The sequence below is a fragment of the Saccostrea echinata genome, unplaced genomic scaffold, assembly GCF_033153115.1.
Source record: "Saccostrea echinata isolate AGI-Se365-2 ecotype Australia unplaced genomic scaffold, CSIRO_AGI_Sech_v1 ptg000038l, whole genome shotgun sequence".
Taxonomy (NCBI): Eukaryota; Metazoa; Mollusca; class Bivalvia; order Ostreida; family Ostreidae; genus Saccostrea; species Saccostrea echinata.
Window position 1 is genome coordinate 2126956 of NW_026889787.1, and position 20981 is coordinate 2147936.

At 31.3% G+C, this 20981-nt stretch overlaps 1 protein-coding gene across 1 annotated transcript in view; it reads right to left on the bottom strand.

The window, feature by feature from the left end:
- Nucleotides 1-20981, bottom strand: part of LOC133200332 (baculoviral IAP repeat-containing protein 3-like) — a 40785-nt gene that overhangs the window by 1027 nt on the left and 18777 nt on the right. The gene's annotated exons all lie outside the window — the stretch shown is intronic.

The following is a 20981-nucleotide window of genomic DNA, read 5'->3' on the forward strand; positions in this document are numbered from 1 at the left end:
TATACTGTAAACAGTATCAATACTGTGTCTACCTTTCGTTTCTTTCAGGAGATCAAACGCTTTTTGAATAGTCGGAGATGAGTAACCCATTTCAAGCAGACTTTGAAAACCTGGGTGTGTTGTAACGCATTGCGCAGAATTCTGGGCTTGACTGGTTATGTTTTCATTTGCTAGGTCGTCGTTTTGACCATTCATTTCTCCAAATGCCTCCTAGAAATCAAAAATTTTACCGGATCATGCAAAATTAAAATCACAACAAAAATGCATGGATAAAAAACATATAGCACCATTTCCGAAAAATACGTACTTCTTGGTGTTCAATTCGCACCAACGCAACAAATTCGTCCCCTTTATTCTGTCTCAGAAAAGCACACTTCGGAAACCATCTGGCGTGTTCTGTCCAAGGATCGTCGCCAGGTTCCCAGTTTCGTAATCCTCCTCCACAAAAGAAACATCGGGTATAATCTCCATAGCCTGCATAAAGAAATCCAGCAATGGCTAGGTCTCTAGGAGTCTGTGTGATACTTGAAGGCCAGTCTGTAAAGGAACTAATTCTTACTGCTAATACTGCGTAAGAAGGATACTTCGGGCGGTCAAAGTTAATACCTAGCGGATCTAGGTCTCGAATGAATGCATTTATTTTTTCTTGTTGGGCTCTAGCTTTCGTGAGCTGATCACTTGGTGATCTATTGGAAGAATGACTTTGTAGGCAATCTCTTACGTTTCTGGATATACCTTCATTTTTGACTGAAGCTTCGGATTCAATATGTGATCCATTACTAAACGGTCCAATTATTTCTTGCTGACCTTCATTTTGGCTCACACTATTTTCGTCACTGCCATTTACTTCACTCCCTCCAATTTGAATATTACTTGTAGAATTTGAATTAAGAAGCGGACAGTTTGGCAAGGCAGCTCTGTGAATAGTTTCAACATCATCCTCTTTTTTCCAATCATTTTTTCTAAATCCACAAGCGAAACATATAACAGTGTCTTCTTCCCTTGAATAATAAAAACCCTGACGAGCAAGTTTCACCGTTGATACTGAGCTGGAGGATGGGAAATTGTGAAATGAACCCAATCTTACAAATTCTAAATTCAATGAATGGCAATAGGTTTCTTGGTCATTGCTACCCTGATTTTCATTTATTTCTCTTTCTACAAATTCGTCAAGATTTCTAGAAGCCCCATACAACGGGAAAACCTGAATAAATTCATTCCTTATTTGAGGTAATCCAAGCAGAATAAACTTTAGATCTTCCTTAAAATCCGAGTATCTGCCTTTTTTGTCAAAACCAAGATATATTTTATTCTGATAATGCTTTGAACAATACTGATGGTCAAATTTCCTAATATTTTCTTTGATTTTATCTATAATGTTGGAATATCTTATTGTAATTGGATTAGTCCTAAGATATTTTCTGTAAATCTCATTGACTATTTTATTACTTTTCCTAGAATGATACGAAGGTAAATGCCTTCCTGGGATATCTTTCTCTATACGACATTTCTCCAAATTTAACTGTGAATGTTTTTCATGGATCTTTTGGCTTTTCTTTTTCCTAGCAAATAAATCAAATTTTGAAGGGCAAAACACTTTGTATTTCTTTCTCTTAACCTTTCGAAATACTCCTTTACTTTCCTTGTGTAAAGCAGTTGGTGGAACTCTTTTAAAGTTGTTTTCAATCTTACTTACAATTGCTTCTATGCTCTGTACATTTTTCCAAAGAAGCGAACTGTGGTATATATATGATTGGTGTGGTTTATCCTCTTCTCTTCTTGAAAGCTTTGGGAAAATATTTCTCCTGCAAGCAACAAATCGTTCTCTTTTTGATTCATGTGATACTTTGCCACCTCTGCAGTACACTACGCTAAGATTAGTTCCTTCAGAATCCTTTCTATTGCCCCCATCTTGATTAACACTGGATGAAATATCAACTTTCCTGATATTTTTAAGACATTGTTTGCCAGCACATCTGTTGTCACTGATTGTGTTCCTGTGACATTCATGATTTTTACTGATGTCTTCATCTGACCCCAACTCGACCTTCAGCTGACGCCTTCTTCCTGACCTTGACCCTATCTCTTCCTCGTAACTCATCTATTTCTACGTGATTTCGCCTTTCTTTGATCTTGTAGATAGTTGTCTAAATTAAATGCATCGTGTTAATAATTTAAGAATTGCTGGAAAAAATTATCTTGTCAACATTAACTAAATATTGCATACATTACCTTGGAATTTATTCTCGGACGACCATAAAAGAATGACATGGTTCTCTTCTTAAAAAGTAATCATATTATCTCTGCAGAAAAGGTTCATTTTCGTCTATAAAAGAAAAAGTAGGTGAATTAATGATATGTCATATAATTATTATGTCTTTTTCCTTATTTCGGAAAGATATTTTCTGCGCCTGACGCGATTTATTTAGAAAGCACAGTTTTTTTTATACTTTGTTATCGTCCTTACAATAGAATGATAGGGAGAGGTTGAGAAGTTTGGAAAATACATATTTGTACATTAAGACAAGCGAGGAATATATTCTGCACAATGAAATATGAAGAAAACGAACAGTAATAAAGTTAAAAAGTCCATTGAAACAATTCAAATTGGGAGCAGAGCAAACATACATATAGACCTCTAAAATAATCAGAGGTTGGACCAGGTGCCCTGAAGGAGTAAGCATCACCTGTCAATCGGTCACACCCACTGTGTGCTCCTTGTCATAGTAAGACAAATTGAAAACTCCGTAGACAATTCAGTGTGAAAATAATGGCCTAACAATTTGTTTGAAAAAAGTCAGTAAACTTTCGATTTAACGACATATTCTATTTGCTGACAAAGTCATTGTATCCACCATAGACTTTTTCGAAAATATGAATATCCTTGTACCATCAAGAGAAGGCACACCACAATCTTAATTATATTTTGAAAATAATAAAGAGTCAGTATGAAAATTTCCCCGGAAGATTTTTTTAGCAATAAATTAAAAAAAAACATATATTTCGTTAAGGAAGTCATAAATATTTTGTTTAGATTATTGCTACTATTTCTTATAAGCACTTCCTTTCTTTAATTAATTGAATGTTATTCAATTTACCTATTTCTATATATTTTATTACTGTACTGTAAGTGCTGTCATTTACACGTTTTTGAGATTGTTAGGAGATATCTGGATACCAAGGAGTATTCCATTGCACAGATATTGTTTACGGAATTCCTTCCCTGTTTCTATTTATTGCTATTTATTTGTACTCTTGATACACTCTCAAAACCCAGTGTAAAAGGCATATAGATTAAAACATTTAATATAACTGAAATCTCTACATAAATAAAATTTACACTGGAAAGTACCAATTTAAAAAAAAATATGTTATGTTAGTTATAAAAGTTTTACTGAGTTTAAAATATACCAATTTACTCAAACATGTAATATTAGTTATACCTACTTTACAGCGTACACTCCTGTTACAAAATACACACTTTCACAGTGAGTATACTTGGCAATTTATATGTAACAGATGACGTGTCCATGGATTATTAATATCTTGGTAGTAAATAGGTTTTTTTAGAGCATATGTTCTAGCGTACCAATAGAGAGACGTGCTTTTTTTTTGTATTAAAAGTGTAAGTCTGTCTGTTATACTGTTCTACTATTTTAATATGACCATAGAACTCAAATAAAATACCCATATCGTATCATCAAAAGAACTTTTTTTTTACTTATATTCTTAGATCTACCAAATTTAAATAGAAAAGAGTAAAACGTCCAAGTGTTTTATGCTAATTTATAATACATTTTACAAACAATATTGGGAGGCTGGATAGTAATAAAAGAATTGAGTTTTATATCATTATATAATGATCAATGCAATTACATTTCTAAAAGTACTTTAAATAGGCTTAAATGATAATCTACGTGTACGTGGATTCGTATCAATCAATATGCAATCCTCATTAAAAAAAAGTTTAAATAAAGCACACAATGCCCCTAGTGGTAACGTATTGATTACTTCAATCCACACAGTAACATATTGCGAGTTCTTTTTTTTTTTTAATAATTGAAAGTCCCGATTTCAGCAAACGAACCCCTTAATAAAAGTTTAAAACAATTTATTTGGTTTGACAATACCTTTGAAAGATATATAATTGTTACATTAGATCGCTCTAAAATCTGGAACTTATACTTACTTTATCATTTTCTAAAAGTCTCATTGATTATTCCTCACACTGTATACATAAATTTAAAAATCATATCTAGTTTATAGATAAAAATGAGGAAGTGTATGTTCTTACAGGGGGAGGTTGGGAAAACTTGATAGCTATATTTTTAAATATCTATATATAAAATATTTAGATAGTTTAAATACACATGTATCTTAAAACATAAGTAATTCGTAAAATCACTTCATTAAGATATCCTTCTTGACATGAACAAGTAATTAAAATTTTGACATCGGCATAACAGGATTAGCTAAAGACACGTTTCAAATAGTAGTAACTAGTGTATATGATGGATTTATTTTAGCATATAATTGTTTTATCTCGCAATATTTTGTGGCAGTCACAAAAAATTATGAGAAATAAAATTTATAATGGGATATATTGCAGATAAAAATTCAAGATTAAATTATACAGTTTACCTTTATATAAGATGTCTTTAGACAATTGCCATTCTGTATATTCCTTATCCTTTTCAATAATTTAGAGAAACAACAACTTTCGAAGAAATATTAGATTTCTTTTGAAACGGATGCGGTTCAATGTCTTAGTGCACATCAATATCAAATATACACTTAAGTGTCCTTTTCTTAACAGGTAATCGCTATAAGAAAATATTCCAAATGCGTGCCAATCCTTTGGCTGAGTAATATTCATCCAAGAATCTTCCTTGCTTTATTATTGATTATTAATCTTTATGGTCCCATAATCCGCCCTGCCTACCTTATGATTAATTTCATTGCAAGTTACTTTGTGAGACAATGGTATTGATCAACTAATACAATGTAGCATGGTGGTGTAATATGAGTTCATCAAAAGGATCTACTTATTCATTGGTTGTAATAGACTTGAGATTATTAAGGTCTTTTAATTCAAACAGAATATTTTCCAAGAAGTTGTGTTCCTTGAATCGAAAAATAATTGAATGAAAATTTAATTTAGGTGTATTTAAAGCTATTAAATGCTATTTCAAAACAGGAAAAATCAATCTTTATGGTTTTCATGGAACTCAGATTCGCCGAAAAAATAAGTGCATAACTTAATCATTATAGCTTTTTTTCAGTTAGAATGACTCCTCATATTTAAAGTTCAAGGGCAACAAGACATGCATTCTGATACCATTTTCACAGAAATTCATGTATACCTAACAGTGGGCGCAAAAAATGTATTTTTATTTATTTAAGGCCCAACAACCTATGTTCTTATGATATAAATGATTTTTCTGTGGGAAGGTTTAAAATTAAAGTTCACATATCAGAACTGCTTTTTATGCTTGGAATAAGAAATCAATGCAATTCATATATAATCTTTAAAAAAAAATATCTACTTACTTTCAACTGAAAGACAAAAATAAAAATTCTAGAATAAGTAATATTTGTGCATTAAATAATCACGGAGCTAGGTTAAGGATATCGTTGAACTTTTGATATTTTTGAGTGGCTGAACCTGTCATTCTAGTACGTTACTGTTCAAGTGTGCCCCTCTTCGGCTTTATATAAAGTCTACACATTTTCAATTCAATTTGGCGATAAAATATGGATTAATATATTCTAGAATATGTCTCTATTTTTATATTTACAAGCTAAGAAAATAGCTTGATCCACGCCTCAAGTACAGAGAAACTACGTGTCAAACTAAGACGTGACGTCATCTCAGTAAGTACAATGAGATCAAGCTGGCTTTCAGTCTACGTTCGATAAGTGCTATAAAGACAAGATATTAAAGTTGCACATTCATTTATCTTTACAATATTTATGAAAAAAGAAAGTATTTGAGTGTGTATAAAAAAAGAACTTATAGTATTTATTCATCGAGAATCATTGTATTGTTTTAACGTGACGTCATAATTGTTTTCCCGAACATCTGCATCTAGGCTGACGTAAATATGGGAGTCCTTAATTAACCTAGCTACGCAGAATTTTTAAACGTCTATAACAGTAACAAGAAAAATTTAAAAGGTACTTCCTGATCGGAATAAATGTTATTTGAGATTTTGTTATCTATAAAAACACATTTCCGTCTTTTGGAGGATCACTTAATTCTTAAAATAAACTCTTATGCAAAGAGTAACATTAAGGTCAGAGGCCAATTGTTCTCCAAATTATGCAAGTATTAGAGAATGACTAACATGAATATTTGAGTTTCCTTTGGGATAATGAATAGCCGAATGCATTTTAAAGAAATGAGGCAAATGTCATATAATTTTTATTTATACATTTTTGACTGTAATTCTATCGTTTCTATAGGCTGCATTTTATTATTTATAAGAAAGAAAAAACTTAAGAAATATTAACATTTCTTTTCTTTAAATACCCTGAAAATGCATTAATCTATTGCTGGCAAATATGTTAGTAACTGACGCAGAGGCAAACAAGATTATATAATGGTTTAGTTCCAATTGAAAGATGGAAATTCACAAAAGATACAAAAAAGATTCTGAAATTTGGAGCACCTGTTCTGAGTAAACAAATTTCGATTCTTATAAATCAGTCCATACATAAGGATATTTTTCCCGGTAGACTAAAACAAGCTCAGGTCATCCCTTTGTACAAAAAAGAAGACCCTCTGTCAAAAACTAATTATAGACCTGTCAGTATTTTACCTACTGTGTCAAAGGTTTTTGAAAAAGTTTTGAGTGTACAACTCTCTGGCTATTTTGATGGTATTTTTAATAATGCTCTGTGTGCATTTAGAAAAGGTCATGGATGCCAAACTACACTAATGCGACTCTTAGAAGACGGGAAAATGGCTCTAGATCAAAATTTACATGTGGCTGCTATTTTAATGGACCTCTCTAAGGCTTTTGATTGTCTACCACATGATACACTATTAAGTAAACTCTCTGCTTATGGTTTATCATCAAATTCTGTTTCCATTCTGGGTAGCTACTTGTCTGAACGTTTTCAGCAAGTGAAACTTCAGGGAGTTGTCAGTAGTTGGGTTGGTATAAGAAAGGGAGTGCCACAAGGTTCTATTCTTGGACCATTACTTTTCAATGTTTTTATAAATGACATTTTTAATTTCATAAAGAATGGGTCTTTATATAACTATGCAGACGATAATACTTTAGCCTACTGGCATAAGGATTTTGACTTTCTGATAAGTACTTTGCAAGATGAAATTTCTGTATTATTGAAATGGTTTAAAGAAAACTGTATGCAGGCTAATCCAACTAAATTTCAGGCTATTGCCTTGGGTAAGAAAACTTTTGATAAGAAACCAGTATTCAGAATTGATGATGCTGAAATCTTGTGTAATGAAACTGTTAAATTATTGGGAGATGATATTGATTTTATGCTTAAATTTGATGTTCATATTAGTAATATCTGCAAAAAAGCTGCCCAACAATTAAATGTTCTAAAACGCATTGTCTCAGTATTAACTCGGACAAACAAAAGTACTATATTTTATAGTTTTATTTTGTCAAATTTTAATTTCTGTCCTCTTGTTTGGCACTTCTGCTCAAGGAAAAACAACAGAAAAATTGAAAAAATTCAGGAACGAGCTTTACGTTTTATTTATGAAGATTTGGAAAGTAGCTAGGAATCTTTGCATAAGGCAAAACTACCATCATTAAAGGTTAGAAGAATGCGCAGTATGGCTCTGGAATGTTTTAGGATTTTACATGACCTTTTCTCCAAGATGTCTGTCAGACCTACTAAGTTTTAAGAAAGTAACATACAATTTTCGATATTCAAATATTTTAGAAATACCAAAGTTAGAACCTCTTCTTATGGTAAAATGTCTTTTAGATATGCAGCACCAGTATTATGGAACTCCTTACCTGAAAATTTTAAATGTCAATCTAACTTTTTACAGTTTAGATCTATGATAGCCTCTTGGAGCGGTAAGGACTGTGGGTGCAGAGCCTGCTTCACTAGGTAAGTTATGTAATCTTTGTTTGTGTGTCTGTACTTGTGTGTTCTATATATGTTATCTGATATGTTCTCTTAATGTGACTGTGTGCTGTACTGTTTGTTTGTCTGTATATGTGTGTCTTATATATGTATCTTTATCTGGTGTGTTCTCTTAATGTGACTGTGTGCTGTACTGTTATAAGTACATGTAATTCTATGTTTATAGCGCTGCATGTTTCATTGTTTTACTGTTATGTAATTTTACTGTTATGTATATGTTAATAATGTCAGTCAAAAGCTCATTGGAGCTTGTGTTGTCTTTTTAACTACCAAACTGACTTTAAATAAAGCTTATCTTATCTAGACAAAAAATTATTTGCTTCTTTTCCGTGTATATAGTACATATCACCCCAAACAGAAATTCCATTCATAGGCATCTTGTTGAAAAGAAAGCAAAAACACACTAAAGAATCAAGTATCTGACTTGTTTTAAATGATTTAGATGACGCCTTATACAAATATTCTATTATTCAATTCATTTTAGTCTTATATTTTGAAAATGATTGTTTTATACGTGACATTTCAGAAATTATCTTGAAGTTCCTTTTTCGCTGTTCACTTTTAGAACTGAATTATGTCTGGCTTAGATTCCTTATCGGCTTAGAGCAGTTTTAACCTTTAGTATATATTGATCTGATTTCAACTTATTCTTCTTCAAGTAAAAGATTAAATCACTTCTTGGATTTCACTTTCACTACGCCTTGTTTAACAAGGAAGCTAGAATTGTGTGTAGATTACTTCCTAACAAATAAAAGATCGTATTGCTAACCGGTTTATAAATTCTTGTTCCGAGTCGTATTTTCCTTTTAGATATAAATTTGGTAAAAGTCAATATTGGGTGATATTATTGGGAAAAACTGGACTCCTATATGCAGATAAACATGTACCACGATTAAGAAATTCCATTTTTGTCCCCCCCAAAAAATTTGTTTGTCATTAACATGAATATAAATTTCAGTCCTGATGAACAAAGTGTGCTCAGTTTAAATTTATCATATGAGGGAATGTATAATGTGAGGATGTACATCTGACAGACATAATTATGTTATACCACTGAGGAGCTGAACACTGACTTCGAAAACATGTCATTCTTGCATGGACTCCTCGATTGATGAAACTTTGATAATAGTTTGAACTGAACAGCCACTTTAAACAGAATATTGACTTTTTATTTCCATCAAAAATTGTTTTTACATGAGGATACTTATAGGGGGAAGTTCGAATCTTACATTTCCTTTCTTTAATACAAATTAGCAAGCAATTCATATAATGATATTAAAGATGTTCATTCACTTTTAGAAATGAACGTATTTGAAAGTGATAATATTTGTTATAAATTGGTTATACTGGTTTTGTAGTCAATATTATAGCTCAATAAATTTCTAAATAGAATATAATATCAAGAAATGGTAAATTCAATGAATATAACGAGTTTCTAGGAAAAGAACTTAAACCAAAACCTGAAATCAGTAACGATCATGTACAAAGTCATCATGAAAACGTCTTCATTCGTTAAAAACCTTACTACTAAGGAAAGAACGTACTTGATGAAATAAATGTAGTTTGTAATTTTGTAATGTTTAAATACAGGCTTCCGTCTGTTAAAAGGATGATTTATGAAAAACTTTAAAATGAAAATTAGAGACCATAAGATTTATTAGAGACAGAAGCGTTTTCTGTTTGAATGTATATCGATAGGAGCACAAACGTTGGGAAGAGTTTTAAATGAAAGAGTTAACTTGGGGGACAATGAAAAGACTATTACCCGGTATTTTATTACAGATTATTTTAGAAGAGTGTCTTTTTTCTTAACATTATTATTATTTTTTTTTTTAAAAAAAAGGTTATTTATAGGGATATAATATAATTTGAATATCCTTAATGGACTTTCAAAGTTTTGACATATTGCTTGGAAATATATTGGTGATTGATAGCATTTATATACTGGGAGTTTTATGATCTTGGTGCTTCTTGAAGCAGGAGTAATGGACAAAATACAACTTTCAGAATAAAGGTTTTTTTAAATGGTTAACTTTGCTTGAATTCATTGTTAACTTTCCGCAACATGACATGTCTAACAGAGGTAAATTCGTCTTTCGCGGAAAGAAAATATGCTTGAAATTTGCAATAAATGAAGGGGAAAAATATTTGACATTTACTTAGTACTTGCATATTTGTTGCGATATTAATCACACAATGTACAGTAATATAATTATATATTAAAGTATTAACAAAAAAGTAGATATATAGTATGCCCACTCTGCAGGTGCATAGTTTCAAATTATCCTGTGAAGATCCATTAAATGCATATATTTTCAATAAAATGATGTAAAGGATATCGAATTCCAGTGTTATGAAATTACTTAAACAATAAAATTCTTTCTTTGGTTGTTAGTATGGGAATTAATATTGCAGCTGTTGCAGAAAAAATACATAACCCGTGTGAGTGCAAATATTTATCAATTTACAACCTACAAATTGAACGTACTTTATTGAAGCTAACGTTTGTTTTTGAAGCGAAATAGAATTCATCATTCACCTGTTTTAAGTAATGCTATAGGATTTTGCTTATTTATTTTGTGTAAATGAATTCAAGAATGCATCAGGACTCATCAAAATGTTCTCTATTTATGAGTCATGTTCTGACTCAGAGGAAATAGAACTCTTCCGAAACCCCCACATGCCCCCACCCCACCCCCTTTTTTAGAAACTAGGAATGCGACAACTACGGTACAATATGAATTTCTTGAGAGAAAAAATTATATCGTTTCTTTTTGTAATTCTCAAAAAAAAAAAAAAAAGTCTTCATCAATCGAATTGCAGAACATAAAACATTAATAAAGCAACTTACTTAGTCTGCACCATACTAAAAATCCCTTCAAAACATATGAAAATTTATTGATTGCTTTAGAAATTATTTTTCTTGATTTATATATACCTATCCAGGATACCAAAAGACGCTTATCTAGAAAAACCCCTTTGATTTTCATTCCTGCATTTATTAATTAATTCAATCAAACTCCAAGTGACACGACGTACGTATGAGGGATTTTAAGAAAGTTATTTTCGAGTGGGAATGCCTAAGATTTAAGGTTTTGTTGACTGGTTCCAAAAATAGACAAGACGACAGAGTTTTTATTATGGTTCTGACCAATGATCCTCGTTTATCAGTTACACTACATCGGAAACGTCTGGGATAGTTTACTTGATATGTTTAAGATATTTTTCATAACTTTGTAAAATAAATTGAGGTAAACAGTCACGTGTTTCCTTTTTCGATAACTGTAAGTCTTTGATTAAGAGTACAGTGATAGATAAATGCGATTACGACTTCCGACTCCGCTATCTACTTCCTAAATCTTTCTTTGTTGGTAAACAACTGTGTACAACGAAATGCCCTTTTTTATCTATATCATTTACATATAATATAATGCATAAAGCAAATCTTTTGTCGATCGAGGCCACAAAATTACTTAAATCTTTTCATGGAAAGGTATTGATATATATCGGGAATCATCATTCACCATTACTTCCAGAGAGGATAATACGATACAATGTGTTTGGTAAAATATTTTAAATGACAACAATTAAATATGCGTGTAAGTACAAGATATCAAAAGGAATGGATAACCCATATTTTGAATATCAAACATTTACATGTATAATTCTTGTTATTCTTTATTTTAAGATTTAAAAGAATTTAAAATTATCACTAAATGTATCTCTGGTGGATTTTTCTGTGCATAACATGTATACTAAAATTGCTCTGAAAATTTCAAACAATGATAATTATTTCTTCTTCGACATGTTTTCCTGAATCGGAGAATTTTACTTACAAGTGTACAACTTTTCATTTATAATAGTCATAACTTGTATCTAATAATTTGGGGGGGGGGGGGGGGAAGAACATTACATTTACATACGAAATACGTCAAATTTGGTCTTTCTCAGTCTAGAGTAAGTGAGAGAGAAAAATCGAACCATTTAGACAGTATAAGTCTTGCAAATTACATTTCTTATTCATTTGAAAATTTAAAAAAAAAAGGGTTTGTTTTGCCATTTTTTTTTTTTTTTTTTTTTTTTTTTTTTTTTTTTGAATGTTGATAAAATGGCAGCATTTAAAAGTTGACTTTAAAAAAACAATTATCTTCTGAGTTACAGATATAGCTATAGAAACATTTATAAACAAAAAATCAAGGCCATTTGAAGAGATATATGTCCAAATCAGAATATATAATTTCAACACTTCTGTATGAATAGATCCAAAGCATTTTAGCTGCATTTTTTATGAAACCAGTGAAGACATTATATAAATTCACGACAATCACAGAGCAACACGATGGGTGATATGCGTGCGACATCTGTTCAAAGCCACCTCGAACAAATGTTCTTGGTGTATAATGTACATGTAATAGCGATTATACACTCTAGTGTATACGGTCTGTGACAGCGATACATAAAACAGAAGGTCTGTTTATTACTAAACATTCATAAAATGGATATTGGGAAGTAAGGAGTTTCTTGATGAGTCATTTTTAAATGCAATATCTTATCATTCTATGTGAGATGCTGTGAAAATGTTGACAAATAGTTTCATGTATGTTTAATGGAAGTATTGCCCTTCTGGGTATTTGTCCTACCTTTTTCTGTTTTTTTTTAAATTTTTCACACTTATTTTTTTTTTATCTTGCCTGTCAAATATTTTCTAGCTGGAACCCCTATACTTAAAAAAAAAAAGATACTATGAACTAGCTGGAACCTCCACTTTGAAAAAAAAAGCTATATGTGCCTGGTTATGCAGAAGCTGTACTGGTGAAGTGAAGATGACAAAAGTGAATCAATTAATTACATATTTACACTGAAGTACTTACTGAAAATTATTGTTATATCCTGTTGCAGTTATTTACCTGGATATAATGACGTCGACGCGGTCTCTTGGGATTAGACGGTTAGTTATTGTTGTCAGAATTATAAAAACGCTTTTTATAATAGGAATTTTTATAGCCGTGGAATACCAATATTCCTTCTTTCCTTTAGACAGTATCGTTGGTTAGGTCGATGCCGCAAATTTTACGCTACGCTTTTCTACTTTCATTTTCTTTTCAAGCAAATCATCGCTTCTTCCATTTTACGAAAATGAAAGAAATTTTTTAAAAATCAAAGAATAATACGATTGTCAGCTTTATTTTCAAAGAATGTCAATTATAGCTTATTGTTTAATTATGCAAATTAGGTTTTTATCAATTTCTTTAAATAGTATGAATTGTAAGGATGAGTGATTGTGACATTACTATATGTTTAAAGGAGACGGTGATAAACCAAGAAAAGTAAGATTAAAACAGGATTAAATAGAGATTAATAAAGGCGATTTTCTTGATAGACATATTCGACCATTTGACGTATTGAAAGTTTATCAAATAGAAATGTGCTTATCTATAGATATTTTTGGGTAAACAAAAAAAAAATGGAGAAAGAATCAATAAAATATTTAAAGTACAATTTTATTACAAAATGTTTGTATATTTCCTGAGAACATTTGAATGATAAATCAAAAACAAATTCATACACTTTTATAGATGTCTTTCACTAATTGACAATTTTCAATTGACTAATTAAGCTATGTATATTAAACGGCAAGTGAAAATTGTCAGCTCAGTTAGTAATATTAGAAAATTAGGAAAAATTAGAATTTTTCTTTGACTTATTCCCTCATTCACTTTGAAGACCAAGTAAGAAAATTTTCATGAATTCCTAGAATTATAGAATCCGAAAATACACTACAAAAACTATTCCTATCCAAATAATCTTTTCTCTTAAATTAGCTCCACAAGTTTGGAAAGTATTGTTGTTATGAAAGAGAAACTATTTTACCTTGGTTTTTCAAAAACAAATGAAGTCAGCAAAGGGAAAGTGGAAAGGGTACCACATCATACCCTTCCACCCATCGTTTTAGTTTCAGCCTTTGCATTTGTAAGTTAATGTAATTACATTTCATTATTTTTTTTACAAGAAATTAACATGCATATGCCTTTTACTATTCACCGAATAACTTGATTATATCATATAGCATTATAATAGTTGCGGCACCCCTTCCGTAGGGACGTCTATACACATGATACCTACTATTATGGTGACCCCGGATGGTAAGGATCCTCTCTTGTATTTTTCTGCTTTAGTTCATGCACATCCTCATTTTATCCCCACCCCCATGCAACCCCGTACTAGACTGGTATTGCCTGTCTCTATCCTACAAAAATAATTCGCATATCAGACAGGCAAGGCCAGTCTATCCCCGGTCAGTTTGGAATTGGGCACAATAACACTCAAATTCCTTAACAAGTAAAAGAATAATTGAACACAACCTTCCTCCCACACCACCCTTTAGTTCTGTACATCCGCCTCTGCATTTGTAAGACCTTTAAAAATAATTTCATTATATTTTGATGATTATTTAAACTAGAAAATAGCATGATTTTGCCTTTAAGTTATTATAGTTGCGAAACGCCGTTGTCCGTCTGCGGGGATGTTTAATATGTGTATGACACCTACTATTATGGTGGCCCCGGATGGTAAGGATTCAGCTTCAGTTCATGCACATCCTCATTTTATTCCCATCTTGACATAAGTCGTTGTTTAAAAGTTGGACTTGTGGGTAAACATGACGTAACGGGTAATTATAAACTAACCAATGAGAATATATTATTCAAATCCGTCGTTATCAAATTGCTCAAATCCAGACCATATCTTTTTTGATTGTAAGGAGGAGATCTTCAAAAAAATAATCCCTGATGTTACATTTAAAGTAACTAGTCACAAATCCTACAATATTGACACTTTCCATTTTAAAGACGATAATATTTGTTTACAAAACTTACCTACAATAAAAGCTGTTTTCTGATTGGTTCCAGTCCTAGACAAGGAACAAATGAAATAGTAACTTCTAACTCAACTTTTAAATAACGACTTATATGTCAAGGGTTTGTGTTGAGTTCTGAAATCACAAAACCTTGACATTGGGAGGATGACCCCGTACGTAATCTGATGTATTTACCACAGTTGATTTTGAAGCTACGTTTCCTTCTTCAAAGCAATTGAAACAATTGAAATCTGAATTTGATTTTTATGCCCCTGTATCGAAGATTCGGGGGTATATAGTTTTTGCCCAGTCCGTCCTTCTGTCTGTCTAGCTGTAGGTTTGTCTGCAAAAACTTCAACATTGCTTATAACTTTTGATTGGTTGGAGCTATGGCTTTCATATTTCACATGTGTATTCCTTGTGACAAGACCTTTCTTTGGGTACCATCATATTTGACCTTTTGACCTTGACCCTTTTGTTTGACCCAGTTTTACAAAATTTTACCCAACTTTAACATTGGCCATAACTTTTGAACGGTTGGTGCTAGGGCTTTCATACTTTACATGTGTAATCATCCTTTGTATACCAACAACTTTGACCCTTTGACCTTGACCTACGAGTTAACCTACTTTTGAAAAACTTTAGCATTGGCCATATCTTTTGAACGGTTGGTGCTATGGCTTTCATTATTCACATCTGTAATCCTTGTGACAAGACCTTCCTTTGGATACCAACAACTTTGACCTTGGAGTTTGACCTACTTTTGGAAAACTTTAACCTTGGCCATAACTTTTGAACAGTTGGTGCTAGGGCTTTCATTTTTCAAATGTGTAATCCTTGTTACAAGCTCTTCCTTTAGATACCAACAATTATAGCCCATTGACCTTGACCTTGGAGTTTGACCTTCTTTTGAAAAACTTGAACCTTGGCCATTTTGATTCTAGGGGCTTTCATATTTCATATATGCAATCCTTGTGACAAGACCTTACTTTGGATACCAACAACTTTGACCCTTTGATCTTTGCTTGGATGTTTGACCTACTTTTGAAAAACTTTGACCTTGGCCATATCTTTTAAACGGTTGGTGCCAGGGTTTTCATATTTCACATGTGTATTTCTTGTGAGAAGGCTTTTCGTTGGGCACCATTAATTTTGGCCATTTGACCTTGATGTTTGACTAACTTTTGGTAAACTTCCTTTTCCTTATCTTTTCAAATGTTGCTGCCAGGGCTTTCACATTTCACAGGTATATTCCTCGGTACATGACCTTACTCGGGATACCAGCATATTTTATTTGCATTTGAGAAAGCTTGACCTTCGCTATAAGTTGCCATACGGGGCATCAGTGTTCCACAAACACATCTTGTTTTTTTTTTCCCCTTTTTTTTTCTTTTTCAGTTAGCACGGTTAATTCAGCAGCAGTAAAATTGGATAGAGTTTCATAAATACCTTGATGGATTCTTCTGAACTCACCGACTTCGAACCCACACATTGTGATCACAAATTATACCTTTTATTGTTTACAAATATACGAAAATTAAAGTGCAGTAGTGGTGAAAATTGAAAGTAATATATCATTTCACATTTTTTCCACACAATGTAACTTTTATTCTTTAACAAAGCCATTTATTCAAACGTTAATTAATACTGTATTTCTTTCAAGCATGCAGTGCAGTTTCTGGATTCAAAGTTATTCACATCTTAGACAGTAATTTAGCATTTACATATTATATGTGTACCTGCTTCAAAACAGAAAAAGATTGATACTCTGTAGTTGCTGCACTCAAGATGTATATCTGAGGTTAAAACTCCTACAAAATTCATTTTCATTCACTTTTATTTTTAAAATTGAAAAAAATAGAAAACCGGTGACCTTTTTTGCAAGTTCCTAAGAAACTGTACAATATTAGATATATCTTATGACTTATCTTAATACTTTTCATATAAAAGATAGTTTTGTGAAACGGCATTGACATATCTTATGATAGTCGTAAGTCATATCTTAAGACATAGTCTTAAGATCGTCTTAGATAGTTTTTGAAACCCAGCCCCAGCCCTGATTTGTTACCTGATATAATATGTATGTGTAAACATCTTGCCACAATGACTGTAATACGTGATTTTCAACAAAACTTTTTTTAGAAACAAAATACGTTCTTGGAGTGTTTGCCTTTCATCTGATTTGTTAGGGGTGTGCTATTTCGTATAACCCATTATATAACTTTTAAGATCAGCATTCAAATTACTGAAAATATGTGGGAATTGTTTTGAGAAGATCTTTTTCAAATACTTTTAATTCATATTTCTGATTTTATATCCGAACATGTATGCTAAATTCTAGACCATATTACTTATACCTTCCTAAATATATACATCAGTGCACAGAAAACAAAACTTCGGAGTCAACACTTCTGCTAAAACAAATGCAATATATCAAACTCTTTGTATCTATATTAATACGAGTTTGATTGAATTTCGGAATGATCTCATGGATTTCCAGGAACACAAGATTAATCGTTAATTATTAGTCCTTGTTAAACAAAATGCATTCATTTGTGTTTTTAAAGAAAATATTATCAAAGAAATTAGTTAAAAGTATAGATTTTGAAAACTTCGATAAATGGTGTGTGTGATGCCAAAATTTATGAAAAATACTGAAAGCATAATTGCATGTTAGTGACGCAAATGTAAGGCATGGCATTCAATATTGAAGTCTAATTGGCTATTATAAATTCGTTCATGGGCGTCATCACACACCTAATCTATACTAGTAAAGTATATGAATGTTTAGGTATGCGTACCAAAAATAATTACAATATCCTCCCACAATATATTGACCTTACTTTATACCTGGTAATTGTAAACTAAATTCCATTGATATTCTTTAAGCAAACGTTTTAGGAGCGTAACTATACAATGAAAATTCAAATGCATAATTATATACACCTACAAAAAAGGAGACTAAAGTATGGCATTTTACATATTTTAATCATTTTCTATATATACACACAAATACAACATACAATTTACACGCCAATTAGTAACAAAGCTCTTTCTGGGTCCATCCCGGCCTTTCCTTGTGTATCAATTTCTGGACTGGTCCCAGATGGGAGAGAAATCAATACTTAAGCTCTTAGTTATACCCCTACAAGTAAATGCCTCGATTAACGTCCCTAATTATATATATATATAGATAGATAGATAGATAGATAGATAGATAGATAAAATTAAAAAAAAAAGGCAACACAGGTTAAAACGTTAGCGCTTTTATATATATATATATATATATATATATATATATATATATATATATATATATATATATATATATATATATATATATATATATATATATATATATATATATATATATATCGCTTATAGCGTTTTAAATGTTTTCTATATTTACATGCAGATGCAATCTGATTAAAATCAGATCTTTGTTACGTTCCAAAATTCTCGCTGTACAAATCATGATCAGATTGCATGCAGATGCAACACAGTCTAAACAGGATATCTCTTTCATACAAGTCGTTTCGCACTGTAAAGAAATGTTTATAATGCGGTAATTGATATGGATTCCTTTCAGACGAATGGACGCAGTGAACCCTCCCCCTCAATTCCACTCTTTCACAAATTTAATTATATCTTCGACCTGTTCGAAATCATGTTTCTTAGTGCGTTGTACCTGAATATAGAGATGGAGAGTGAGGGTTATTGAGTAATTATTGGTCTATTACACTCCCAAAGCTTTTCGTATTTTGGACTGTATCTGAGACAAAAAAGCACCCCAGCCTACGATTTACGGTTCGAGTTGTGAAAAATATCACGAATAAAGCTCCTTCTGAGAAAGACTTTAAGTATGTACCTATTCTGAAAGGTCATCTAATGCTTAGAATATAACACCCTTCCCACCGTGGTATGGCTTTTCAAATTAACATTACATTGACTGAATTAAATATGTTTTCCTTGTATTTCAGGTAAATTGTGGACTTTATTGAATTACCTTGACTATCAATGTTATTAAGAAGTATTTATAAAGGATATAATTATGACATAACATTGTTCAACCTATAATTTTGTCCGCTAGAGATCTGGAAGACAATCTCAGTGAAATTTCACAGTATACATGTAATATTTAAAATTTTAATATTATCACTGTTGCCATTGCAACAGAGGAAAGATGATTTTTTTCCCCTAAGTAAGTGACCAGCCAATTCTTTTCGATTTTCTTTCGTCTCAGCACGGTATAATCTGTAGAAGAAGAATCGTATAATTTAAAGGTAAAAGTGCAAATGAAGTTCATTAACTTGTTTGAATATAATACTTTGTGTTAAGAATTTGTAAAGGTGTGCAATTTGATGAAAGAAAATTTGGCGAGAAAAAAATATATGAGACACGACTAAAACACACAATAAAACATTGTTTTCAAAGAGAGGAAATCGATGCATGTAACATAATTTTATTCTTGAATTCAGCACAAAAACAATACTCTCAATGAATATAATTGGCAATATTAGGAGCACAGTTGATCATTCATACACGGAAAATGAATAAAAAGTACTGTTAAAAATCAATAAAGGAATTTTGGTAATCGACTTCGTGTGATCTAAATCAGAAAGTATACACTTCTTAAAATTCTTACTTCTTATCCTGTGTTTTGTTTGTTTCAGTGACGTACCCATGAAGCATAGAACTTTTTAACTAACAAATTTCATATATATTGATTTTAAACTTAACGTAATATCTAATGACCTTCGTGTTTAAGGAGAAGTATAATAAAAATATACCTATAATTAAAATATAGATGGTAATATTATGTTAGAAAAATTATGATATTAACGTGGTTTTGTTTTTTGTTTGTTTGGTGTTTTTTTTTTTTTTTTTTTTTTTTTTTTTTTTTTTGGATTGCAGGTGTACTTGCAAGATTTTCACAGAATAATTTTGAAAATGTGAATTTTGATTGCTGAAAAATTTCAAACTAGTAATAATGACTTCATGATTTATTTAAATATTGACGTAAGGAATCATTAACCTTGTTAAAAACAAGGTAATCATTAAAATGAAATGTCCTCGTCCTTGAAATCAATGGTAAACATGTAAATCTTACCAAAAGAAAAGCGAAAAAAGCAAAAATTCTACCAACTGAGCTAACTGAGCGTATTTACTGAACTGTTCTAACTGATAAAAAGTTTGAAGATAACTAATGGTGATTTTCATAAATCAAGAGACACAGCAAAAATATGGGCCCTCTGTTACAAGGCACTTTGAAAAAAAAAATCAAAGTGCATTTAATTTGGGATCAAGTTAACTCACTTTGAGAAAATAATTACTCTTCTCAAAGTACGTTAAAATCAACCTTATTAACGCACTTTGAAAAATAAAACGTGCACGGCTAAGTCAATATTCTTGAAAATTTTAAGTATGGTATATATTTTTTGAACCTGGTTGGATAATTTTTCCATATAGGCGTTTTAAAGATTTTTAGGGCTTGTCTTGTTCGGAAAGGTTCTCATAAATGTTATAAAAGAGAAATGGTTTTTTAGAAATAATGGAGGAATGATTGTTTAATAGCAAAATTTCGTTGCTTTTTAAATTTTATCCAGTCTTTAATAATTTCCAAGTTTGTATGCTCATTACAAATAATTTTTTCGCAAAATATGATCATGATCTTTTTTTAGTTATTTGATAAGTATTTAGAAGTGTGAACAGTTGTTTATCCCCGCACAATATGATGTTTTCCCCAGTTATTTGATTAGCATAAGGAGAAATAAAAATGAGAATGCCTGTGAACGTATTGTAAAAATCTCCCTTATAAACCAACAGTAAAATTTGCATGCATGAATGTAAAATCTACATCTGTTAGTTAATGTACTCATGTGAACGGAACTTTAGTAACATGACAATCAAGCACAATACTTGTCGTTTCTACATCATATGAATTTAGAAATTACACTTAGGAATTGTAAGATTGATTGATTGTATGTTG